Here is a 3,258-nt window from a genome sequence, read left to right on the forward strand (position 1 = left end):
GTCTCTACTAAAAATACAAAAATTAGCTGAGCATGGTGGCACACGCCTGTAGTCCCAGATACTCAGGAGGCTGAGGCACAAGAATCACTTGAACCTGGGAGGTAGACGTTGCAGTGAGCCAAGATCTCGCCACTGTACTCCAGCCTGGCAACAGAGTAAGACTCAGTCTCAAAAATAAATAAATAAGCTGGTCCGAAGGTAGTGAGTTATCTCAATTGATTGTTCACAGTCAGTCACAGATCAAACTCCTTGTTCTACTCTTTCCCCCCTTCTCACTACTGCACTTGACTAGTCTTTAAAAAAAATTTTAAGTAAAAAAATAGTAAATGCAAAAAGTAAATAAGCTGAGTGTAGTAGCCTGGGCCTGTGGTCCCAGTTACTCAGGAGGCTGAGGCAGGAAGATTGCTTGAGCCTGGAAGGTTGCGGCTGCAGTAAGCTGAGATCACACCACTACACTCTAGCCTGGGCGATGACAGAGCAAGACCCCGTCTCAATCAATCAATCAACCAATCAATGGAGGTTAGCCAATCAGAGGTGAGGAGCAGAGCTGTCTTGAGAGAAGAAAGGAAGATCCTCATGGAGGTTACTTCCACATGAGTGCAGGGATCTGAGGGAACATTCCAGATTCTTCAGGGCTGCAGAGAAGCCACCCACTCTGTGCTGAGAAGGGTCCCTGACTCTACCAACCAGAGGCTCCCCCACCACAGAGAATATTGCTCACCCAGACGGCTCTTCTGGACAGCTGAGGGCACCAGTGTCCTGTCACCCAGGCTGGCCAGCTCAACGCTGTCACCTGGGATAAAGCCTGAGTGAGTGGACAAAGGCCCTGGATGCCCGACTGGCCCAACAGAAAGACAGGAGTGCCCAGCAGTCGGCTCACACAGCACCAGGCTTCTCTGCCATCTTCCATGTGAGGCCACACAGCACAGGGATCACCTCAACCCAGTGAATGACCTAACACCCCTTCCCCGTCCCCCCAGGGATTACCCTTTTAACCCCAAACGCCCCTCAGACCCTAAAACCCTCACTCCAGTGTCTCATCTCTCCAAAACCCCTTCTCCTTTCCCTCTTTTCTCACTCCTCCCAATGCTGCTTCAGGTCTCAAAGCAAATACCGTGGCCCCCGAAGGGCCGCTGGCTGTGGGGCTCTCCACTGGTGCTGCAGCAGTGCTCCTGGCTGGGAAGGAAGGAGGTGGGCAGCCAGGCAACAGCTGCCTGTGGCTGAGGCCCCGGTGGGAGTGAGAGATGGCAGGAAGGTGTTACATTTGAAGTTGCCACAGATAGGAAGTGGGGGCAGGCAGGCCTGGGGGCCCTGCAAGTCCTGACACGGGGGCACTATCCGCTCAGCTTTGCCTACTTGTGGCAACTCTGGAGGACAACCTTCTGGTGTGGATTGCAATGAACTGGGGCTACTGGAATTTCAGGATGTGTATGTGAGGGGGTGGAAGGCTGTTATTTCTGTTCTCTAAGAACCCAGATGGCTGGGCAGAAGGACAGAGTAGGGTTCAAAGGCTGGACAGAGGGGGGCTTCTGTGGAGGGGAGGCAAGCTGAGATGGAGACAGGCATTGATGATGACAGAGAGACAGTGATGGTGACTGGTAGGGACAGGAACAGGCAAAGACAAGAACAGGCAACATAGAAGGATATGGAATGAGACAGAGAACAGAGCAGGCCCCTGATCTCACAGAGATACAGCAAACACGTTTTTCTCCTTCTGGTCCCATCTCAGATCTCCTGACCCTGGAAAGTTCTATCTTCTAATCTAGAGGCCCCAAGAGGCAAAAGATAAATTCAAGGACATGGCCAGGTACAGTGTCTCACACTTGTAATCTCAGCAATTCAGGAGACCAAGGCAGCCACATCTCTTGAGCCCAGGAGTTTGAGACCAGCCTGGGCAACAAAGCAATATCTCATCTCTACAAAAACTACAAAACGTAGCTGGGCATGGCGACTTGCACCTATGGTCCCAGCTACTCAGGAGGCTGAGGCAGGGGGATCACTTGAGCCCAGGAATCTAAGGGTACAGTGAACTACTATAGCACCACTGCACTCTAGCCTGGGTAACAGAGAAAAACCCTGTCTCTTAAAATAAAATAAAATAAAATAAAATAAAATAAAATAAAAAAAAACAGGCCGGCATGGTGGCTCATGCCTGTAATCGCAGCACTTTGGGAGGCTGAGACAGGCAGATCACTCAAGGTCAGGAGTTCGAGACCAGTCTGGCCAACATGGTGAAACCCAATCTCTACAAAAATTAGCCAGGCGTGGTGGCATGTGCCTGCATTCCCAGCTACTCAGGAGACTGAGGCAGGAGAATTGCTTGAACCCGGGAGGCAGAGGTTGCAGTGAGCTGAGATGGCTCTGCTGCACTCCAGCTTGGGCAACAAGAGCTAAACTCTGTCTAAAAAAAAAAAAAAAAAAAAAAACCGCTGAGATGGCAGGTCTGTGGAGAATCCTCTCTATAGCAAAGGCTGTGCTGCCACATCTGGCTTCCAGGGCAGTGGAGGAAACAAGGGGGTTCAGGGGAGGCTACAGAGTCTGCGCAGGGCTGGTCCGGGGTGTGATATTTGGCCATGGTCCTGTCTACTTCCAGCCTCCCTTGATCTGGTTCAAGCCTCACTCTCCAGCCTTCTCAGACCTTCTGTGAACTTTTCTAACATCTTTTAAATCAATTCATTCTGCTTAAATCCTCCTAAAATGGTTTCTGTAGCTTACAAGCGAGAATTCTACATTATGCATGCCCAGAATAGAAGATAAAGTAACAGGGTTCCGACGGAATTGTCCAAGAATCAGAGTAAATAGCTGCCTTTAAAAACAGCTTGGGGCCTGGCGCGGTGGCTCACGCCTGTAATCCCAGCACTTTGGGAGGCCGAGGCGGGTGGATCACGAGGTCAAGAGATCGAGACCATCCTGATCAACATGGTGAAACCCCGTCTCTACTAAAAATACAAAAATTAGCTGGGCATGGTGGCGCGTGCCTGTAATCCCAGCTACTCAGGAGGTTGAGGCAGGAGAATTGCCTGAACCCAGGAGGCGGAGGTTGCGGTGAGCTGAGATCGCGCCATTGCACTCCAGCCTGGGTAACAAGAGTGAAACTCTGTCTCAAAAAAAATAAATAAATAAATAAATAATAAAAACAGCTTGGACAATTCTTGGAATTGTCCAAGAATCAGAGTAAATAGCTGCCTTTAAAAACAGCTTTCTTGCTGTGTCTGGTACTGTGCTGGGGCTTCATAAGCTTTATCTCATTTAGTCTTC

The sequence above is a fragment of the Sapajus apella genome, unplaced genomic scaffold (genome assembly GCF_009761245.1).
Source record: "Sapajus apella isolate SASKATOON/1434 unplaced genomic scaffold, GSC_monkey_1.0 scaffold43, whole genome shotgun sequence".
NCBI lineage: Eukaryota > Metazoa > Chordata > Mammalia > Primates > Cebidae > Sapajus > Sapajus apella.